Consider the following 24,004-nt stretch of genomic DNA (forward strand, 5'->3'; position numbering starts at 1 on the left):
AGGACCCACACAGGAGACTGGCTAATGGGAACCAGGTATTGGAACTGAGATTTGAGTGGATGCTAAGCAGAAGGGCTCCTGAAGGATCTCAGGCACTGAAGACTTCTTGATCGTATTGACGGTTTAGACCTGAAGTCAGGCTGCCAATGGTTTGAACTGGGGTCTGTGAGGCGGCCGAGGCTGCAGGAGCACTGGAGGTGAATCTATGGACATTCGAAGTCTCTGAAGGGACTCTCTTTTGCTTCTCTTTATCTTATTGTTAGGGTTTCCGGGCAATGCGAATGGGAACTCTTTGCCTTGAAGTATATCACATATATTACATTTTTATGTATTAGTACGTGTCAATAAAAGGAACCTTAAGCTTTGACATATGTACATAAGATCATATGATATAGGAGCAGGACTGCATCATCTGGCCCTTTGGAAGCAGAAGAGACTATAGATGCTGGAATCTCGAGCAAAAAAATAAACTGCTGGGAGAAATTAATGGATCAAGTGGCATTGCTAGAAGTAAAAGGATAGTTGACATTTTGTGTTAAAACCCTGTGTCAGGACTGAGAGTGAGGCGAGATAGCAAATGTATCAAAGAAGGGGGGGGCTTGCGACAAAGGTTGGTAAATGACAGGTGTTCCAGATGAGGGGGTATTGATGGGTGGATGGAGCTGAGTGGAATGGACAAGAAGGGAGTGCCGACATAGAGTTAAACAAGACAGTCTGCACATGCTGGGGTCAAGTGCAATACACGAAAGTGTTGGAGAAATTTTGCAAGTCTCACAGCATCCACAGGAAGTTAAGGGTACCCAAGGTTTCAGGCCTTGGCTCTTCATCAAAAGCAGGCAGGTGCATGCCTGAATAAAAAAGTGAGGGGGAGGGGGTGAGGAGAAGAGGAGAAAGGAAGGGGCAGGGGGGAGATGCACGACCTAGCAGGTAAAAGGTCATGGGGGGAATACTGAGATACAGGCTGGCTGGTGGTAGGTGGAAACATATAAAGAAATTAGACAGATGGATCTGTGTGGGGAGAGGAGAGGAAAGGGTAGAGAGTGAGGACAGTAAGTGATGTGGATCCAGATAAGGGAGGGATAATGGGCAGATAGAATCAGATATTGGGATGGATAGTGTAAGGTAAAAACATCATGAGATGGGACCGGAGAAGGAGTCACCCAGTACTAAGGAGTAACAGAATGCAGATGTGACCTTGTACACTCAAGATAAGCTTTGCACTAACAAGAATGATGTGCAGCGGACTAACAGAGAAGGATAGCAACAGTTTATTCATTGGACAATGTCATGGTATGATAATTTACTAAGTACGTATCCTGAGGTATAAAAAAAACACCACTTGCTGATAACGGCAGAATGCGCCTTCTCCAACTAACACTGTTAGTTGCAAGTGTTACAATCCGGTAATAAAGAACAAAGAACCTTGATTTCGACTCAGTCTGGTGTCTGACTCACTCATTCATGAACAAAGCAGACCTAACAATTGGAAAGATGAACCAGGGCATAAAAAATGCAAGACAATAGATATGATGGGCAGAAGGAAGCAGATGGGGAAGCCTCTGTGAATCTTTGTGGTTGATATATTTCAAAACCATTTTCCAGCTCTCTTATTATGTACCTTGGTTCACTTAATGCAGTATATGGAAATTTACCTTTTTTCAATTAACTCAATGGATGAGCTTCCACAGTGCTCCAGGGTAGAAAATGGCAAAAGAAAATCCATATGTCTCTGCATGAAGCAAGTTTTCCTTAACTCAGTCCTAAATAGCCAGTCCCTCATTTTGATTCTATAATCCTTGGTTCTGGACTCCTCAGCCAGAGGAAACTTTCTTCTTGCATCAGGCATGTTGTGCCCAGTAAGAATGTTGCAACTTTTCAATTATATTTCCTCTAATTTTTCTAAATTCTGGAGCATGAGGCTCAAACTACTCAACCTTTTCTCATTCAGGAAATCTGCCATATTGAAACTAGTCCAGTGAATATATGCTGCATTCCTTCTTATAGCATGCATGTCCTTTCTTAAGATAAATGCTGGTGGAACTCAACGGGTCAAGTAGCTTCAGTGGAGGAACAAAAATAGTCTTGAACCAAAACTCTTCATCAGGACTGAGGAAGGTTAGTGCAAAAGGCAGTTTTGAGTCAGGATTAGGTGCCTTAAGGAAGAGATCACCTCACAGCTGGGCAAACAGAGGATCTGCAGATCCTTTTATGCCAATATGTATGACATGAACGCTACAGACAGAATAGCCTCCCAAAACTTCCTGTCCTCTATAACGGAGGTCTTAAATGACTAAGCAAGAAAGTCTGGACCAGCCAATTACCCTGGGGGAGCTGACAGATTCCATCCATTCCTTAAGGTCAAGTAAGACTCCTGGAAGCAATGGCCAACTGGCTGAATTGTACATGGCTCTGTGGGACTGGGTGGGCCTGGACCTGCTGGAAATATATAGCTCTATGCTCCTGGCAGGAAGCATGTCAGACTCCAGGCGGAAAGGCTTCATCATCCTCATCTTGAAACAGAAGGAGGAGAAGGAGGATATCAGGAATTGGCGACCCATATCATTGCTAAATATTATCTACAAAATCCTGTCCAAGGCCATCACCAATCGAATCAAGTCTGCCCTGGGGCAGGTGATCCACCCAGACCAAACCTTCATGGTCTGAGCAGGAAGATATTTGACAGCTTTGTGCTGCTCAGGAATTCCATTGCTTATGGACAGGACAGAGGGGTGGACACATGCCTGGTCAACTTAGACCACGAGAAGGCTTTTGACCGGATATTGTACATGTACATGATGGATGTGCTCTCCAAAATGGGCTTTGGGGGCTGAATCTGAAGGCTTTATACAGACATCCATAGTGCATTCCAAATGGTTGGGAAACAGATAGCTTCCCCATCAAGTCTGAAGTTAGACTGTTTGCCCACTCTCTCCAGTCTTATTTGTGTGCTGCATAGAAACCTTCGCTGAATCAATCAGGAAGGATGAGGACATGAGAGGAGTGACATTGCAAGGCAGTTGAGGCATGCAGATCAACGCCTCCCAGTACATTGACGACGTTTCCATCTTCTGTTCAGATATATGATCAGTCTGGATTCTGATCAGCTTATACCGGTACTTTTGAGTCAGCATTAGGTGCCAGAGAAAACTGGAAGAAGAATCAGGCTGGGGATCTGGTTTGGAAGGGCTGACACATGTAAGAAGTATTAGTCAGAGCAGACCACAAAGATCAACCAGAAATTGGGTCTGTTAGCATTCTCAATAATGGGGAAGGTGCAAGGTGCTATTTGCACTGCTGTATATGGATGTGGCCCATCCTCTGCACTCCTACCCTGGCGGTCATTAGAATAGTTTCCAATTCGTATTGAGTTCTAAAATGTGTAGAGTCAGAAGGGACGCCATGTACAAGTCACCAGATATTGGGGGAAAGGTTGTACCCAACTTGGCCCTCATCCTGATGACCACCTTCTTGCGTGGCTACATCAGGCTGTGCGTGGACCCAAAGTATGAGGGCACCAAGGACTGCTATGTGCCAAGGTTCTACTTGCGCCAGATGTTGCAAAGGATAGACCTTGCACCATTGCTGCGCACCCAGCCAGCTGGACTTTTCCACACCACCCATCCTTCATGCCTTTGACCCACAAGGCCATTAGGCAGTAGTCAGCAATGAATGTCCTCCAGAAACTGGGAGGCAAGAAATCGATGAACCCAGTGTGATGGTTCCCTAGCAGACCATCCAGGTCATCTGGCAGAATGCCTCATTACAAACAAGCACCAGGACTTTGTCTGGCTGTTGGTGAGAGGAGTCCTCCCATTTAAATCCTTCCTGTGCAACTGGACCATCACCCACCATGCATATTGTCCTTGAGATGACTGCGGAGGAGTGGAGACTGTGAGGCGATCTCTTCCTTAAGGCTGTTTACTCTGGCACCTAATGCTGAATGCAGATTCACACGGACTGTGTGGAGAAGGATCCTTGTCACGGTTCATCTCCACTGGCAGTGTGACAGAGGACTCTCTGATCTACAGGCTGCTCCTGGGGATGCATTCGAAGTCAGAACTGCTAGAAGACCATCAACTTGGTGAAAGATGCATTTTGGACTGCCTGAAACCTATTGGTCTTTCAGCATACTGAGATGTTGGTCCATGAATGCTGCTGATTGGCACATTCCAGGCTGCAGGAGTATATGCTAAGGGATGCACTGAGGCTTAGTGCAGCCATTGGACCACAGACTAGATTTAGAGTCCTCCCATTACTGGGCGTTGAGGAGCTGAGACTGAGGGGAGGTCCCGTGACTAATAAAGTGGGGGGGGAGGAGTGGGAGAGAAATGACAAGGTGCCACAGTGATGGTAACGCTGTATTTAGAGAACAACTGTAACAATATACATTGATGAGAATGTATAGATATGACTGACATTAAGGGTGTAAAAATACTTTGAATGATTTTCTTTGTAAATAAAGTATATTTTTGAGCCATAATGAGCCCAGCAGTAATCCAAACCATCCAGCTTTTCTGAGGTAGTTTGTATTTATTTTAATGATTACTCCCATCTCCTCCCTGCTGATGGTCACACACTGCTAGATCAAACCATGTATTTAAGAACCCCCCCCCCTTTTATCTTCCCCACCAAGTCCCCACTCAACACCTCCGGGCAACTCTCTCCACCAGACTAATGCCCCCGAACCACCTTGATGTCTTCAGTTCCCCATGATTATTTTTCCTCCTCCAGAACTCATTTCCTGTATGAAGTACACTGTCCATAGCATCCCAAGTGTAAGTTGCCTTGTGTTCCACTTGCTCTATCATATGCATTTTGCTTTATGTTCATAGTTTTTGTGTGTGTGTACTTGTCTGTGTGTGTGTGTGTGTGTGTGTGTGTGTGTGTGTGTGTTTGTGCGTGTGTGTGTGTACTTGTCTGTGTGTATGTGTATTTGCGTGTGCTTGTCTCTGTGTGTGCTTGTCTGTGTGTGTGTGTATATATGTGTGTGTGCATGCGTGCGTGCGTGTGTGTGTGTGTGTGTGTGTGTGTGTGTGTGTGTGTGTGTGTGTGTGTGTGTGTCTGTACTTCTGAGTTCATGAGCCAGTGTTTTTTACCAATGACACCATTGGGGGAGCTCTCGATCTCATGTGTTGCCAGCTGAGTCGCCTCTCTTCAGTGAGGCGTGAAGTAATGAAGCTGAGTAAATAATTTAAATCTTTCTGGCTCCCTGCCAGCAGCCTCCTGCCAGCAAATAGACACATTGTTGGGACTCATTTTATTACAGAAAATAATTATATTGAATTTGTAGCTGTTGAATAACTGGCCACACCTGAATATGTCAGATACTGCTTTGAAGTGGGTATGTGATGAATGGGCTGGATGCTTTGCATTCTATGTCCAAATGGAGTAAAATTACCTGAGTTAAAGGGAAGATTTTAAAGCATGGTCCCATGTGCATGGCACTCCTCTTCCTCACAGCTCGTGTAATTTTGATTTTATCATCTCTTGAAGTTTTTTTTTATTTTGATGCCCGCCCTTAGCGGGAGATTATTTCCCAGAAAAAAATATACAATTCAATTTGATGGAAGAAAAAAAATTCTGGGGAAGCATCTTGTTGCTCAAAAATACCAAAAGAAAATTGGGATGGGAGCGGCTGTTTGTGTGCATTAATTAATGAGTGAGCTCCTGTTCATACAGACAATGTAGGATTAAATCATTTACAGATTTGACGCTGCTAAATTGGCTACTAAAGTCTGTGATTTGTAAAAAAGTGTATATTCACTATCAAGTGAATGTTGGCAAATTTACGATTAAATTGCATTCAGCGTAAATTGAAATGCTCGTTATTGGAGGAACCGAAGATTCAACACAGTAAATGAAGTAAGCTATTGAGTCTGGTCTTACTCAACAAATTTTGCAAACAAAAGCCTGTGAAATGGTCTCTGTTTTTGCCTTTTTCGAGAACGATGATATTTCCTCAGGATACACTTTTCTTTGACCAGATTTTTATGCAAAGGCAGGGAAGGACTAAAGTCAGAGTAAAATTAGAGGCAAACCTTTTTCACAAGTCCTGTTAAATTTAGTAGCAGGCATTTCCTGGCCAGCAGCTTCCAGTCTGAGGAGGCCCGAAGTCCTTCTGGATGTAAGGCCTGTGGCGAAGGAACCAGAAAACAGAGGGGGAAAGTTCGTGGTAGGAGAGGGACTGGATCAGAGGGGATTAGGTATCAGAGTTGTTGCAAAATCATAAGACATAGTGGCAGAATTAGGGCCATTCACCTTGCAAGCCTGCTCTGCTATTTAAATCATACCTAATGTATTTCCCCCTCAACCCCATTCTCCTCCCTTCTCCCCATAACCTTTAACACTCTTAATAATCAAGAACCCGTCAATGGCCACGTTAAAAATACTCCATTACCTGGCTTCCACGGCTGTATGTAGCAGTAAATTCCACGGATTCACCACCTTCTAGCTAAAGAAATGTCTCATCTCTGTTCTAAAGGAATGTCCCTTTATACTGGTCCTAGCCTCTCCCACTACTGGAAACATCATCTTCACGTCCACTCTATCTAGCCCTTTCAATATTCAACAGGTTTTAGTGAGATTTCCCCTCATCTTTCTAAACACTAGAGCCATCAAATACTCCTTATATGTTAACCCTCTCATTGCCACGATCATTCTCATAAACTTCTCTCTCCAACACCAGCACATCCTTCCATAGATGTGAGGTCCAAAGCTGCTCACAATACTCTAAATGTGGTCTGACCAATGTTCATAAAGCCTCATTGTTGCATCCTTGTTTTAATATTCTTGTCTTATTGAAATGAACACAAACGTTGCATTTGAGTTCCTTACTACTGAACATAGGAAATCGGTGAGAGCAAATGTAGATTTGTGGGATGGTGGGAAGGAAATCACTGGGGGCCTGGGGTCGTGCTCCGAGAGGATTATGGAAGTTTGGGAGGAACTTTCTCTTGTCTTTCAAATCTTCTAGTAATAATTTCATTAGGAACCTGGTCATTCCCACATCGCTTCAGCCAGATTTCTCATGCGCTGACAATATTGACATGCAAGGTTAAATTTATGGCCCACAACCTCATTAAAATATCTCAGTGATGTATCCACCTCAGAGCAGGTCAGTTTTGTGTCCCCTAAACTGCATCTGTTAAACCAGATATGGCAGCATTAGAGTTGGGGTATGTGTTTTGAGATACCTCTCACTACTCTTCTGCCAGTCCAGGTTTAAAGTTACCTGTAATTTGATTATGTATCTTCAGCCTTCTGAACAGTCTCTGTATGGAGAGGTTGTTCAGAATGTGCTTGTTCTACGATTATACTTCAATATTCTGGATCTTATAGATAAAGACTGTTCCACAACTGACTATATACTCCTTAGCGCCATTTTTAGACTTGAATCTGTTGCTTAATCTCTTTAGGAATAAACTCAGCTTCATATCAGAAATCAGCCCATTCAACAGAGCCATTACTCTTGAGGAATATTGCTCGACTTCCTGCAATGTTTTCATTTAAATTCACTCTGGGGATATAGGCATGACTGCTAAGGTTTAAAGGTATCCTTCCTCAACTGAGATCTAAAACTGATTTTCCATGCTGCGTCGTTGAGTGCTAGGCAAACAGTGTCTACCTCTGTACATCACTTCCACCTCATTTCCACTCTCCCCCTTCCTGCAAAGAATCCCACAGGGCACGAAGAAAAAGGGTCAAATAGCCAGCATTGTGGCTTCCTAGCTCAGGCTCATTGCTCTGCTAGGAATTGGCCAATACACAGAAAATTGGTTCAGATGAGGTCTGGCTCGCACTCCAAGGCCAGATGAAAATGTGTAAAATGAAACAGAGGAAGTCAATGATGTCAACACTGTATATTCTGTGACACATTGTTAATAATGCATGACAAATAGAATGTATTCTTTTGTTTGTTTACTTTTTGGCATGCATGAATAACAGTATATTAACATTCTAATGAAGAAAAATGTCAATTTGCTGTGGCTATTGCACTGTTGAAAGTTACTGAGGTGGAATGTAGCCAATATAGATGGGAACAGAAAATGTAATGGACTTAATCGAATGTTAATTATAGCGAGCTTGATCACTGTGCTACATTGCATTCAAAAGATTTTTCAGCGAAACACAAAGATGCAATTCTTTATGAACTCTGGAGCATTCCTGTCTCTTTAGTCACAATTTCTCTCTCCAGCTGCACGTTCCAATGCAGTCCCAAATAAACCTACTGTATTTACACCAGCTCCAGTGACTGGAAGATGAGTGAAAAAAAATGAATTGATAATAATAGGAAGCTCAAAATAAAAGCAATACCTTTGCCTCATAATTATGTGACATGAAAGTCTTTTGAATGATGTATGGATACATTAAGAATACATTAAAAATGGATACATTAAAAATCTTACTTGCTGCCGCCACAAAGAGGCACCAGCAATTGTATAAATTAAATTACCACAATATGCCCTTAATTTATTCTCTTATTTTCTCACTCTGTTTCTCAGCTTTGCAATTCTTCCTGTTTTAACATTTGGTCGTGTCAGATTGTAGGGCAATGAGAACAGATGTCTAATACATTTGTAAGCGTGAAATACGGTGTAGTAAATTTTAACTAAAGTCGATACTATGAACTTCTTTGTCTCCCATCTCTGCTGTCTCCACCCACCCATCCAAATTTTTCACAATGTATCTAATCTTGCTGGGGTAAATAGAACTGGCAATGCTTTACACAATGTCTAATTATATTCTTCAGTGCAGAATAAAATCAGATATCTGCCTGAACCCAGGACTTCTCACTTAGGTTCAAACATTCTCATCAACTCATTGCAACTCTTTCTCAACATCCATATTCTCCTGAGCACGTACTCACAAAAAAAAAATCTCTTCACCATTGCTCTTGCCAAATGCCAAAAATTAGCCATCTGTCAATACATGATCCAATCTCCTGGCAGATGTGGAGAGGTTAAATTCAATCAGTGACCCCGTGGCTTCACAGCAGCTGTCACTGACATTCACTGGTAATTTTCTGGATGTTTAATGCAATTCAAATATATTTTAAAACTGTGTAAAATAATTCTAAATTAAGGCTCTGATTTTATATCCAGCAAAATGGGGATGAGGTCCAGAGAACTGTGAAGGGCTGCCAAAGCAGTGTAACCTGCTGCATTGGCAATCAACTGATGAGTCAAGGCAAGGCTGAACACTGGGGCAGGCAGCTGCAGTCATCTTACAAAGACAGCACCATTTCCCAGCACGTGCTGCATAACTCTGCCTCAGTTTTCCTGAGAAGACTGGGGAGTGGTTTGGGTGTGATATAGTCCAATAAATGCATACAATCAACTTTTTGCTTACAGGATGGTCTTTTGCCTCTAAACTACCTTAGAATAAAATATTATTGGCAATATTTAAATTTAAATTTAGACATAACAGTACGGTAACAGCCCATTTCGCCCCATGAGTCCGTGCTGCCCAATTTACACTAAATTAACCTACACCACTGGTACATTTAGGCTAGGATCCTAGAGCTGTAGAGTTATAGTTATACAGCCCAGAATTGGCCATTCATCCCATCATGTCCATGCTGACCATAGGCATCAAATCCATTTCCCAGCACTTCTCTGTGGATAAGCCTTCTATGCCTTGGCAATTCAAGGGCACATTTACTTGTTCAATGTGAGAGTATCCACCTCCATTACCCACTCAGAGATGGAGATGGGGCATGGTGGGTGGGGGGAGCTGGGCGTTCGATTTGAGGTACACAGCTGGGAATGATTTTTAAAAAAATCACCTTTTTATTCAGGCGTCTACTTGGTTTTTTTCCCAGACTCCTGACAAAGGCGTCAGGTCCAAAACATTGATTGCCTTTAACATCCTGTGAATCCTGCATGACCTGCTGAGTTTCTCCAGCACTTCTGTGTATTGCAATTGTACATTGATATTATTTACTGTTTCTAAGTTATAATTTTCAAAGTAACTTCTGAACCCTGAGATCTGAAGGCATCGAAAGGTCTGCTGCTTGATGCTATGTTAATAGTAATTACAATCCAGAACTGTATCAGACCAGTCTGACTTCAGTGTTTATATCATGCCCATTCTCCACAGTAAGCCTCATTTTACTCCCAGTATGGAGCATTATCTTCTCAATTATGAGTTCTGACACACACGCCCCCATAATTTTTTATGCATTCAGTTTATGACTTGAAAACAAAGTGGATGGGGCAGAGGATATTTACTATGATTGAAATCCATTCATGTATATCTGGCATGTGAACCTCTGCACTCGTCACTGTTAAATTATCCCTTTGCTTTCAAGAACTCAGAGTTTTCATGCCACATGAAAGAGTCGCTGAAAAGAAAGAGCTCAATTCTGAATCATTCAGTGTCACATAAGGAACTGTGATTCTCACTTGCACATGAAAATTGCAATATATACAGCTGATGCGCCACCATGTCCGTGATCTGCGTTTTGATGAAACCACCAATGTCCACATGGAACAGACGCAATTAGGCATCTGCGTTAAGCTGTTTCTTAATTTCACTATAGATTGACAATCATCGCAGGACCCTCAATTGTGCTGGATAGGGGGAGGGGTGGAAATTGAGGAAAGCTCAGACACAAGTTGGAGGCGAATGAAAAGCTGTAGTCAGTGGAATCTGAGGTGGCAGGTTGCCTGTATGTGACCAAGCTATGTGCACATAAGTGATCTTTGGAGGAACAGAGATGGAGAGTGAGCAAATTTAAATTCCTGGGAGTCATTGCCTCAGAGGGATTTTCTTGGACCCAACATATTAATATCATGATAAATAAAACACATCAGTTCCTCTACTTCCTCAGTGTTTGTGGAGATTCAGAATGACATCAGTAACCTTGGCAGATTTGCAGTGGAAAGTGTGCTGACCAGCTGCATCATGGTCTGGTATGGAGTCACCAAAACCTCTGAGTTTCAATATAAAAGGTAATAGACACAGCCCAGTAGATCACATGCAAAACTCTCCCCATCAACGAGAAAATCTACAGGGAACACTACAGTCAGAGAGCCACACCAATCATCAAGCATCAACACGACTCAGGACATGCTCTGACCTTGCTGCTGCCATCAGGAAAGAGCTGTAGGTGCTATAAGACCCATACCACCAGATTCAGGAACAGCTGCTCCCCCTCCACCATCAGACTCCTCAACAACAAACTCAATCAGAAACCCATTTAAGGACGCTTATTGTGCACATTATTTATCATTGAATATATCTTTTTCTGCATTGAACTGTCAGTTTGTTTCCAATTCTTTTCTTTTCTTTACATTTCTCTGTTTTTTATATGCATCTTTTTTTGAGTACAGCTCGCACTGCCTGGCTCGCAGGGATAAAAATCTGAGGATTGTATGTGATGTCATATATCTTCTCTTAAAATAAATCTGAACTTTGAACTTCAAAGTTGTTATATGTGGATTGTAGACAAACACATGGGATCCCTGCCTGTCTGGAATATTGTGGATTGTCCTCCATGTCCAAAACTTAGTTAGAAGACACATTACCTATCAATCAAGGTTTAGACTCCAGCCACCCATCAGTGCACACCTTTCCAGTGGCTAATTTAAATAACCTAGGGTCATTATTGGCTAGACAGCCAGATCAGAACTGTATATAAAATCGATGCATAGCACATTTCTTTTTCTCTGCCTCATGGTCGAGGCCCCAGACTCATCCACAGGTCATTACTGGGGACATTGCTTGAAGTGTCATGGTAAGCTGAGCTATAGTACTGTGATAGATCAGTGCTTGCAGAGAGCTGCACCCCCATTGGTACAGAGAACCGTGAATGTGCGTTTAAGTCCCTGTGCTTTTTGTTAACTGTATAATTACTTAACATTGAGTTGCAGCCCGAGGTACAGGGATTGGGAGTGTCTGCTGATGTCCCTCCCTGTCTGCGCATGTATAGAAGATAGGTGGCCACTGGTATCAGATTCCAACTTGGGTCCAATCTGAATGTCTATATTGTTGTTTAGTACTCCCCACCATGACTACCAGCCCCCCCACATCTCCATCGGGCACACAAAACTCAAAACGGTCAACCAGTTTACCTATCTCGGCTGCACCATTTCATCAGATGCAAGGATCGACAATGAGATAGACAACAGACTCGCCAAGGCAAATAGCGCCTTTGGAAGACTACACAAAAGAGTCTGGAAAAACAACCAACTGAAAAACCTCACAAAGATAAGCGTATACAGAGCCGTTGTCATACCCACACTCCTGTTCGGCTCCGAATCATGGGTCCTCTACCGGCACCACCTACGGCTCCTAGAACGCTTCCACCAGCGTTGTCTCCGCTCCATCCTCAACATCCATTGGAGCGCTCACACCCCTAACGTCGAGGTACTCGAGATGGCAGAGGTCGACAGCATCGAGTCCACGCTGCTGAAGATCCAGCTGCGCTGGATGGGTCACGTCTCCAGAATGGAGGACCATCGCCTTCCCAAGATCGTATTATATGGCGAGCTCTCCACTGGCCACCGTGACAGAGGTGCACCAAAGAAAAGGTACAAGGACTGCCTAAAGAAATCTCTTGGTGCCTGCCACATTGACCACCGCCAGTGGGCTGATAACGCCTCAAACCGTGCATCTTGGCGCCTCACAGTTTGGCGGGCAGCAGCCTCCTTTGAAGAAGACCGCAGAGCCCACCTCACTGACAAAAGGCAAAGGAGGAAAAACCCAACACCCAACCCCAACCAACCAATTTTCCCTTGCAACCGCTGCAATCGTGTCTGCCTGTCCCGCATCGGACTGGTCAGCCACAAACGAGCCTGCAGCTGACGTGGACTTTTTACCCCCTCCATAAATCTTCGTCCGCGAAGCCAAGCCAAAGAAAAGAAAAAAAAAAAAAAGAATTCAGTTACCCCTCCATAAATCTTCATCCGCGAAGCCAAGCCAAAGAATTTAGTATCATTTGACCTTCTCCCATTTGTCTCCTGTGTTCCTTAAAGTTACCTGTGATTGGAACACTTGTGTCCAGACGTTTCTCTGTGAACCCACCAAACCTGACACCTTTCCCAACACAAGAGTCAACAAAGTATATGCTCATGGGATTTGTCCAATATTTCTTGCCTTCCATTCTCTTCATTCTTGCCAAGTGTAAAGTCTAACTCGAAATGGCTAAGTGCAAAACAAAATAGTGATGCCAAACATGTTATTAATCATGTTCAATCTCAAGTTCATTATTATCTGACTGTGCAATGTGGAATGCTTCAAATAAATTTCACTTAATTTTGCATTACATTTTGAACCGCTACTTCAAGGATTTACCTTGCACTCAATTTCAAAGATCTTTTCCATCAATAATTTCTCAATGCTTAACAAATGATTTGAGAAGTCTATCATAGTATTCTCCCAAGGCAGATACGAGAACTTAATTGAAAATAGATAATATCTCTGTTAAATTCACTAGGTTCTTCCAGTCTGTCAAACTAACACAAGATGCTTCAATTTAAAAAGAGTGACTTGGAATCTTAGTCACATAAATATATTGAGTAAAAAATATTTATTTTCAATAAAATTGCAATGAGTAAAATTAGTACATGATGTTAATGCAATTGAATTTTTAACTACTTTTTCTACGGATTAGTCTTTTCCATTAACATGCCAATACAATCAACTTGAGTGTATTCATGAAAGTGTAGGTACCATGCAGTAGTATTCACAATAAAACTGCTGTACTCAGGAGGGAGTAGGGAACAGATCAGGGTGAATTTCATGGGGGAGTGGGGAGCAGAACTGAGTATGTTTCATGGGGGAGTGGGGAACAGAACTGGGTGAGCTTCATGGGTGAGTGGGAACAGAAGTGTGTGCTTCATGGGGGAGTGGGGAACAGAAGTGGGTGAGTTTCATAGGGGAGTGGAGAGCAGAACCAGTTGAGTTTCATGGGGGATGAGGGACAGAACTGGATGAGTTTCATGGGGAATTGGGGAACAGAACTGGGTGAGTTTCATGGGGGAGTGGGGAGCAGAACTGGGTGAGTTTCATGGGTGATTGCGGAACAGAACTGGGTGAGTTTCACGAGGGAGTGGGGAACAGAACTGAGTGAGTTTCATGGGGGAGTGGGGAGCAGAACTGGGTGAGTTTCATGGGGGAGTCGGGAAAAAAGTAGGTGATTTCATGGGGGATGGGGAAAGATCTGGGTGAGTTTCATGTTGATTTGGGAACAGAAGTCATTGAGTTTCATGGGGGACTGGGGAGCAGAACTGGGTGAGTTTCATGGGGGATGGTTAACAGAAGTGGGTGATTTTCATGGGGGAGTGGGGAACAGAAGTGGGTGAGTTTTAGATGACAGTAGGGAACTGGTCAGGGTATGTTTCATGAGGGACTGGCAAACAGTTATGGGTGTTTCATGTAGAGTGGGGCAAAGATTCTGGGTGAGTTTTGTTGGATCATGGGAAACAGAATCGGCTAAATCTCAAGGAATGAGGGTACCTGTGTACCTATGAGTTTTAAGAAACTGAGGAACTGACATCCTGACGAGTTCAGAGAATGCAAGAACCTGGGTCCTGCATAGAGAAAGGTAAAGTCTATCAGGGTTTTGAAACATAAGCAATTGAAAGAAAATAATTAGTAGTCTGCAGGAAAGTTGTGTTGGTGGATGGTTGGGGGGGGGGGGTGCAAGAATGATGTTGTCCTGGACTTTTCTTTCCTGTAACAATCCTTCCCATGATTCACCAGCATTTGTCAAAGAAGACCATGCAGTTGGACAGAAGATGAGATTATTACCCTTAAAGCAAAAAAAAAGAGATTTGATAAATATGTTTGAAATCATGAATAGTTTTGATGGAACAATTAACTAAAAGTTGATTGAAGATTTAGTCATCAGACATTATTCATGACTTGCCACAAACCAGATGTGGTGTGTTTAATCTTGTTTTTGCAGTGATTGTGATACAGAATACAATGCTTGAAAGGGTAGAGGAAACAGATTCAATGATAATTCTGGAAGGAAAATTACCTCAAAACAGGAATGGACAATAATTTCAGGGCTCTTGGGAACGAGTGGGGGAGTGAATGAACAAGCTGAGATGAATAGTCTCCTTCCGCACTCTGTCATTTGACAATGGGATGATCTGTCTGGTTTTATTTGCAACATTTCAATGTTTTCCTCCTTCCTCCCCCTCTACTCCACTCCCTGGGTCTTTATTGAGTTCCCTTTCCTCCTCCGTCCATCTGCTCTGCTTTCCTCTTTATTATGAACAGTTCATCACGTCCTATTGCATTAACCACAAAGTCTCCTCATTCTTCAGACGCCAGACTGATTATCAACATACCATAGGAGATCAGCCAAGCTTCTTTTTTTTTAAAAGTATTTAATTTAGCAAGTTTTAAACCACAACAGTAAATATATTTCTTTCAATAAAAAGCTTCAAAAGTTATGCATGTGTAATACAAAATTTCCACCACTCCCTCCCTCCCCCAACCTCCCCAAAAAACAAGAAACAGAAATAGAAGAGATAAAAGTGGAGAATGTCAAAAGAATAAACTGTTTAACATTAAGTTTTTAACAATGTAATAATGCAGGAGGTTACCAAGAGATGAGGTCTTCAGAGAGTCTGTTAAGCATTCATACCCACATTTTGCAAATATGGGCACCATAGTTTCCAAAATATCTGATATTTATTTCATAAATTATAAGTAATCTCCTCATGTGGGATACAGCTACAAAGTTCTGCATACCACTTCTCCATCCCTAAGTCTGTATCTGATTTCCAAGTAATAGCTATGCACTTCCTAGAAACTGCTAAAGCAATTTGTACAAATTCAATTTGTTACATAGTTCATTTTAATTTAGGTCTTATAGTCCTAATATTACCCAAGAGAAATAACATCAGATCCTACGGGAACTTAACTCCCATTATTTGTTCCAAAAAATTTCCACTTACAGCCAGAAGTGTTTAACTTTAGGACACTCCGAAGTAGAATGCAGAAAAGTTCCAACTTCTTGACCACATCTAAAACATAAATCTTATAGTACTGGGTTCAATTTTAAAAATTTTTTTGTGGAGTTAAGTAAAACTGATGCAAAAAAATTATATGGAACCAACCTATATCTAACTTTAATAACCTTTGTCATATTATCTTATATAGTTGCATCCAAGTTTCATATCAGAGGAACAGAATTGTTGAAACTAGCCAGAAATTAAGTGAAACCTTTGCAGAATAACCGCAACTCTGTGATTGCATAAATCATTGCAAACATTTTGTTGTGGCAGAGATAATTGTGGCACAGTAAAGTAGAATAAATTGATAATCTTGTTTTCAAAGGGCTTGGGGGAAGAATGACCATGATATTATGGAATGTGATAATGTGTTTGAAAATAATATAGTTTTATGCAGAACCAGGGTTGTAAATCAAAACAAAACAAATTATAAAGCCATAAGATAATTCTTAATATGATAACATTGTACAGGTAGTTGATTGAGAGAATACATTGATGGTGATGGTGGATAGACAGAAAATTGCATTTGAAGAAATAATCCATGTTTTTCAATAAAAATCCTTTAAAGGACAAAATCCCAACATGTAAATTTCAAGATAAAGCATGGTAACAGGCCTTCCAGCCCATGAGCCGAAGAGGCTGACCTCATACATTTCCATATCAACCTTCAGTTTTGCCTTCCACCTTTACTTTGCCACTCGGTGCTGCTATGAAATCTGTCTACAGTTCACGGACTTTTCATCAAGTCATAGAAACATAGAAGCATAGAAGATAGGAGCAGGAGTAGGTCATTCGACCCTTCGAGCCTGCTCCGCCATTCAACGAGATCATGGCTGATCTTAAAGTTCAGTACCCCGTCCCCGCCTTCTCTCCGTAACCTTTAATACCCTTATACTGAAGAAATAGATCTAATTCCCTCTTAAATATATTTAATGAACCTGCCTCCACTGCCCTCTGTGGCAATGAATTCCACAGATTCACCACCCTCTGGGTAAAGAAATTCCTCCTCATCTCGGTCCTAATTGGTTTGCCTATTATCCTCAAACCATGGCCCCGGGTTCTGAATTTTCCCATCATTGGAAACATCCCATCTGCATCCACTCTGTCCAGTCCTGCCAGAATTTTATAGGTGTCTATGAGATTCCCTCTCAATCTTCTAAACTCCAGCGAGTACAATCCCAATTTGCGCAATCTTTCCTCATAAGTCATTCCTGCCATTCCAGGTATCAGCCTGGTGAATCGCCTCTGCACTCCCTCCATTGCAAGAACATTCTTCCTTAGATAAGGTGACCAAAACTGCACACAATACTCCAGGTAGGGTCTCACCAAGACCCTGTACAGCTACAGTAAGGTATCCTTGTTCCTATACTCAAACCCTCTTGATATGAAGGCCAACATACCATTTGCCTTTTTAACCGCCTGCCGTACCTGCATGCTCGCCTTCAGAGACTGATGTACAAGTACCCCTAGGTCTCTCTGCATTGCCCCATCTCTTAATCTATTGCCATTCAAATAGTAATCTGCCCTCCGGTTTGTATTACCAAAGTGGATAACCTCACATTTATCCACATTGTAGTGCATTTGCCATGTATCTGCCCAGTCCCTCAATTTATCCAAATTACACTGGAGCTTCCTGATCCCCTCTTCTGTGCACACTTATAAATACTGAATAATAGAAATTCAAATAAAGGGTAAGAATGAGGTGTTGAGAGGGAGGGAAGTACATCGTGGCAATATCTTTCTCCAACCTCCAAACAGTTCACAATTCGTACAATAGGTTGCTTTGAATCTTCACTCCTTCTGCTTAGCAGTCTCCTTAATCTTCATATAGACCTCTGGATGCATAGTCAAATAACCCATAAGTATTTAACACCTTGCCTAAATAGGTTACCTATGGGAAATATCCGGAGCATGCCCTGTGGCAGCAGAATAATGCCCCAACATGAACAGACCCCTTCAGGAATTTTAAAAAAAGAGAAAATAGCGAACAGTTAAAACCCCAGGTAGAGATGAGGTTCTGAAACATGACATTTGGATTTCATGAAACTGAGGGGAAGAGAGTTTATGCATAATATTTGCTGAATATCTGTGAAGGTTCTTTTGAATTATTCTGCTGGCAATTGTCAATTGTCAAGGCAGTTTAAAATGATGCTGTTTCATCTCAAGCAAAAAAACAACACAAAAGGAACCTAACAGATTGATCAGAATCTCTTCAAGAAAAGGAATTGTTGAAGTTTAAGTTTAAGGCCCTACATCAGGACTGAGGGAGGAGAGGGAAGAGAGGCGGTATAAAGAGGAAAGGGGGTGGGGTGAGACAGAAACCAGGAGGTGACAGGTAAAGAGGGACAAGGAATAATGGAGATGATGGGAGAGTTGGGAGACAGAGGCAAGTGGTTGATAGATGGAAGCAGATTAATAAAAAAAGGCAGGTAGAAAGGTCTGAAGAGGCCATAGACAGCAGCTGGACTGTGTTTAACTGGGATATATGCTATCAGTGCTGCAATCTTTTAAGTAAGGGAATCAGACAGGGTAGAGTATCTGATCGGTGAAGAACGTGGAGAGCAGGCTGATGGAACCAGGAGAGGAAGGGAGTGGGAGACTAAAATGGATAGTGGGAGAATCCAGGAACAGAGGGGACAGCCTCAGAAAAAAAAATGCCCCTTTAGAACAGAGATTAGGTGGTTTCTTCAGCCAGAGAGTGGTGAATCTGCAGTGAATAGGATTATGTCACAACTGATCAGCAACATTAATAATTAATTTTATCCAGATCTTTTGAAACCCTCATCTTGAAAATGTTAAAAACACAGGTCTCAGAATGTTACATATTGTGAATTCCAGTGTTATATAATTGCATTTCCAGAAATCTGCCACAGATGGTTGTGGACCGTGTCTTTGGGTATATTTAAATCAGAGGCTCCTGATTAGTAAGGGTGTCAAAGGTTATGGGGAGAAGGCAGGAAAATTAGATTAAAAGGAAAAAATACATCAGCCATGATTGAATCATGGAGTGAACGATGGAATGGCCTACCTCTACTCCCAAGTCTTAAGGCCCTATGGCACACATGTCAAACTCAGGCCCGTGGGCCAAATTTGGCCCGTGATATAATTATATTTGGCCCGCAAGATCATATCAAATATGTATTAGAGCTGGCCCGCTGGCCGCCGCGCCAGTATAGCACATGCATAGCTAATACTACAAATCCAAGAATGCTTTGCAAATGCATTGGCACCGACCTGTCAGCCCCTTAATCGCCCTCACCTCCTCTCTTTACTTTTGTTATCATCTGCGACCTGTCGGCTAACTCACATGTAATAAACCCCTTACGAAAAATGGCCAAACCAAAGACAGAAAACAGGACCTTTCAAGACAGGTGGGAGGCAAACTCTGACCCCAGAGTTTGATGAACTTGCATTTAAGAAGAGATGCCAAGTATCTGGTTTAGACCCAGGTGCATCAGAGTAAATCACAGTGTAGCAAGGTAAGCTTGGATTAATATTTTCTTGGGTTAACTTTGGACTGTTCATAGTTGAAAGATTGGATTTTCATTGAAGCAAGTTGTTATTTTTTTGACTTGTTGGCTTGTGAAAAAAAAACATTTAAAAGGAGCTTAAAGGCTATAGAGAAATATTATTTATTGAATATTTTATTTCTCATTTGTTAATGCTTCTTCTGGAAAGAGCTTAACCAAAATTATTGTTAAACATTTATTTTAATAAGAAAAAGTTTAACATTACATATGTTGAAAGAAGAGAAAACATGCAGATGTTGTTGAAAATTTTCAATAAATATTTAGTTTGTCCCACGACTTAGTCCAAGTTTTTAATTTTGGCTCTCTGTGAATTTGAGTTTGACACCCCTGCCCTATGGCTACGCCCTCTTCACTCTGCTACCATCAGGACAAAGGTACAGAAGCCTAAAGATGAGCACTCAATGATACAAGGACAGCTTCTTCTCCACTGTCATCAGGGGAGAGAGAGAGGAACGCCTCCCCTGCCCCAACCTGGGTCCATCAGTCTCACCCCTCCTCAGAACACATACAGGCCCCCAACTCACTCTTCCTGCTCTCCTCTTTGTATTGGCTCTTTTCCCTCTCCACTCAGTCCTGATGCATCGAATGCACTCTTTCCCTATTGCATGTAAATTACTTTCCTATAAGTGCCTGTCCAGTTCTATTCTCAATCTTCACAGAGATTTTGTACACACCAACCTTGCAGTCATTATTCCAGATCACCACATTCTCAATGATTTTCTCCCGTGATTTCCTCTGAGCCTTTTGCCCTTCTCTTAAAGACTGTGTCCTGTAGTCTCGAACTATCTGATTTCTGAGTATGTACAAATATCACAAACAATCCTTAGATTCCTTTATCTGTAGGAGAGGCAAAATTACCACTTATTGATAGTACCAAAAACTCTACACAGCATATACATGTAAATAGATAAAAGAACTATAAACAGATAATGAATATAAACAAACAGAGAGAATAAAGAAAATCAATAAAGTGCATAAGTAAGAGTCCTTAAATGAGTCCCTGATTGAATTTGTTGTTGGTGGAGGGGTAGCTGTTCCTGAACCTGGTGGAATGAGTCTTGTGGCACCTAGACCTCTTTACTGATGGCAGCAGCGACAACAGAGTGTGCGCTGGATGGTAAGAATCCTTAATGATTGCTGCTGCTCTCCAATGGCAGCACTCCCTGTAGTTGTTCTCAATAGTGGGGTGGGTTATTGCCTGTGACGTCCTAGGCTGCATTCACTACCTTTTTTGGAGGGCTTTACACTGAGAGGGTATTGGTGTCCCCAAACCAGACCATGATGCAGCCAGTGAGCACACTTTCCACCACATATCTGTAAAAATTTACCAGGGTTTCCTGTGTTATACCAAACCTTGGCAAACTCCACAAATAGAGGAGCTGACGTGCTTTCTTCACAGTGCTATTAGTGTGTTGGGTCCCGGAAAGATCATCCAAGATAGTGACTCCCAAGAACTTAAATTTGCTCACCCTCTCCACCTCTGATCCCCAATGATCACTAGATTGTATACCTCTGGCTTTCCCTACCTGAAGTCAACAATCAGCTCCTTAGTTTTGGTGACATTGAGTGCAAGGTTGTTGTTGGTGCACCATTCAGCCAAGTTTTCAACCTCCCTCCTGTATGCAGACTCAACCCCTTCCTTTATTCAACCCACTACCGTGGTATCGTTGGCAAATTTGTAGTGTTATTGTCTTATTAAGCCACATAGTGTAGATATAAAGTGAGTAGAGAAAGGGATACTAACATAGCCCCATGGGGCTCTGGTACTGATGGAGACTGTGGAGGAGATTTTCTGACCAATCCTCACTGTATGTGGTCTGGTGGTGAGGAAATCCATGATCCAATTACACAGTAGGATGTTGAATCCCAGGTTTTGAGTTTGCTGATCAGGTTTAAATGTCGAACAGTAGTCGATAAAGAACATCCTGATGAATGTATCTTTTCTGTACAGTTGTTGCAGGGCTTTGTGTAGAACCAGTGAGATGGCATTCAATAGTTGAACTGGAAATTATTTGTCACCACACAGACAGGAGATGATATGCTTGAACACCAGCCCTTCAAAGCACTTCATCACTGTTGATGTAAGTACCACTGGTTGATAGTCGTTAAGTCCGGTTACTGCACTCTTCTTGGGCACAGGTATGGTTGATGCCTGTTTGAAACAGGTGGGTATCACATCCTACTGGAGTGAGAAACTGAAGATATCTGTGATTACATTGGTAAAATGGTTAGCACAGATTTTTAAATACTTAGCCAGGTACTTCCTCAGGGCTGGATGCTTTCCTTGAATTCACTAAATGAAAGCAGAACTAAGCATAATCTTTTTCAATATTTTTATTAACATTGAAATTGTACATACAAAAATACAGAATACTTATGGATATATGTTAAAATTCAAAAGGATACATTAAATTTAAATCACATCATTTCATCCAAGGTACTCCACATTTTAATCAAACAGATTATATTGTATTGATATTTTAATATTTTATTATTAAAAAAAGGAAAATTTAAACCTTTAAATTTAAGAAAGAAGCTCTTTAGCCAAAAAAAGAACAAAGAAGATGGAATTGCATAATCAAGGTATAATTGTTATAGGATTAAGTGACTCTAGCCTGTTCCACCAATGTATTATATCACAGCGGACCAGCAACATAAATGATTTATTTTTATCCAGCTCTTTTGAAACCCTTGGCTTGAAAATGTTTAAAAGCAGAGGTCTCAGAGCCTCACAGATTGTGTGTTTCTGTGTTCAATAATAACATTTTCAGAAATTTGCCTTGCAAGTGCATCTTGGTTTTAATGGCAGATATCAAATGTTTTTAAGAAGAAGAGAAAATGTTTGAAGCATTCAGCAGTTCCGACAGTATCTGTGGAAAGATATCAGCCTGATCCTGGAAATTTAACTCTGTTCTTTCCATTGATGCTGCTTCACCTTAGGAGTGTTTGTGACATTTCAGTTTCTGACATTCCAGCATATGCAGGTTTAAGATTTTAATTTTATCAAATAGTTTAAAATGAGCATTACATGGAACCATAATTTACATATTAAAACAGCTGAAATTAAACACAATTGAGGAGCCTTAAAAAGTACAGGAAGTGACAAACAGCCTAAGCAGCTTGTAAGAAAGAAAGTGGGTGGAATTCTGATGACTGACGGCTCCTGGGAGGAAGGCTGGCCAGCTGTAGTACATGCATTGAAGGCCATGCCAGAGGAACCAGAACTGAGGAGCCAGGTGTGAAGTGCATCCAGTCTCTTTGGTCAGGGAATTATGATGTGTGCAGGGGTGCAACTAGCACATCTGATTTCTCCCTCTATAATGAACTCACTGTAATATTTTGAAATTGATGAATTTGATTGATTTTAGACTTCGATCCTGGACTCTGCTATTCTGTCTTGGCCCCTGTTGTTTGCAGGGGATAATTGAGCTTCATTAAACAGGCAAGTGAAAGTAATTTCTTCCGTCCACTAGCCATTTTAATTCCACTTCTCATTCCCATACTGACATACCTCAGTGGCCCAATTTACTGCCAAGTTGAGGTCACATGGAAATTAAAAGAACAGCTTAAGTTCCACCTTGGCAGTCTCCAACTGGATGTCATCAGCATTGAGTACTCCAATTTTAAATAACATTACCCCTTTGCTTTCCCTAACTCCCCTGTCCCCATCCTGCTTCTTTCCCTCTTCTTCACCACCCTCTTGACCTGTCTGTCGCTGCACCTTCCTTACTCCAGTTCACCATCTCTTTCTCTCTTATAATTATGCATCTTCCTTAGCCTTCTTCCTCTTCCCCTAACACCTCCTTGCCTCTTACATTATTCGCATTTCCCCCCTCACCAGTATTCACATCACCTACCAGCTCATGTACCTCCTCTCCCATCCCCTTCCCATTCATTTATATAGGCTTCTACCCTCTTTCTTTCCAGACCAGATGGTTTTTGTTCCAACACAATGACTGTCTATTGCCTTCCATGAATGCTGCCTGACCTGTTGAGTTCCTCCAGTAATTTATGTATTGCTCCAGTTTTCCATCATAAGAACATAAGATATAGGAGCAGGAGTAGGCCATCCGGTCCATCGAGCCTGCTCCACCATTCAATAAGATCATGGCTGATCTGATCATTGACTCAACTCTACCTACCTCCCTTTTCCCCATGTCCCTAAATTCCTTTTTTATGTAAACAATATCTAACTGAACCTTAAATATGTTTAATGAAATAGCCTCAACAGTTTCCCTGGGCAGAGAATTCCACAGATTAATTTCTCTCTGGAAAAAACAGTTTTTCCTCTTCTCCGTCTGAAATCTACTCCCCTGAATCTTGAAGCTGTGTCCCTTAGTTCTGGTCTCACCTACCGGTGAAAACAATTTTCCTACCTCTATCTTATCTATCCCTTTCATAATTTTATACGTTTCTATAAGATCTCCTCTCATTCTTCTGAATTTGAGTGAGTATAACCCCAGGCAATTTAGTCTCTCCTTGTAGGTCAACCTCTTCATCTCC

The 24,004-nt window shown here is 41.8% G+C and overlaps 1 long non-coding RNA gene across 2 annotated transcripts in view; it reads right to left on the minus strand.

Moving 5' to 3' along the window:
• Positions 1 to 24,004, minus strand: part of LOC138743410 (uncharacterized) — a 40,855-nt gene that overhangs the window by 11,621 nt on the left and 5,230 nt on the right. The window contains exons 2-3 of one of the 2 annotated variants that reach the window (XR_011344898.1): positions 20,180 to 20,294; positions 6,039 to 6,131 (exon numbers count right to left, since the gene is read on the minus strand). This is a non-coding gene — a long non-coding RNA (uncharacterized lncRNA). Of the gene's footprint in view, positions 1 to 6,038; positions 6,132 to 20,179; positions 20,339 to 24,004 lie in introns of both variants that reach the window. The other variant, XR_011344874.1, reaches the window with a different exon arrangement.

The sequence above is a fragment of the Narcine bancroftii genome, chromosome 1 (assembly GCF_036971445.1).
Source record: "Narcine bancroftii isolate sNarBan1 chromosome 1, sNarBan1.hap1, whole genome shotgun sequence".
In the NCBI taxonomy this organism is placed as follows: Eukaryota; Metazoa; Chordata; class Chondrichthyes; order Torpediniformes; family Narcinidae; genus Narcine; species Narcine bancroftii.